The following is a 673-nucleotide window of genomic DNA, read 5'->3' on the forward strand; positions in this document are numbered from 1 at the left end:
CAACAGCCCGTAAGCCACATGACGGTTTACGCTTGGTTCACAAGGAAAGATAAATGTCAAGTTTCCGCGGATAAATACGAAATTTTGAAGATAATTACGAATATCGGAGAAAAATGGAATAACTTAATTTTTATGCTATGGCGGCTTAATATGCGTCGCTCCTTTTTAAGACAAAATCGCAAAACAATCGCACTTCAGCACCAAAAATATACGTATAGTCTTCGAAATAACTGCGAGACGTCGCCAAGTTAAAAATCGAGATGATACGAACAAATTATCCGAACGCGACCACTACAAATCTTACACTCCGTTCGTCGATTGGCCCCGACGAACACATCAGCCGTCTTAAACAAACGCAACTTGATCACTCTTTTGATCTTCAAACGTCCAACACAAGGACGAAAGCGCGCTACAAAAAAAATCTGAAATTTTGGTCTAGCACTTCCAGTTGGCTTAAAAATTGTCTCTGGAAAGATGCTCAATTCGTACCATACAAGTCGTATAAGCCGAGAACCTATCGCGGACTTTAAATCGGTACGAATCAGGTAGAAATCGCAACAGGAAAACCGATAGCCAGCTAGTCACCGTACAAACCTTAAAACCGAGAGTAAACCTTGGTCTTGCCCTAAACCCATCGCATTGGTCTCAGACATCTCAAAGACATGATATCTAA

This window comes from Brassica oleracea, chromosome C3, assembly GCF_000695525.1.
Source record: "Brassica oleracea var. oleracea cultivar TO1000 chromosome C3, BOL, whole genome shotgun sequence".
Lineage (NCBI taxonomy): Eukaryota > Viridiplantae > Streptophyta > Magnoliopsida > Brassicales > Brassicaceae > Brassica > Brassica oleracea.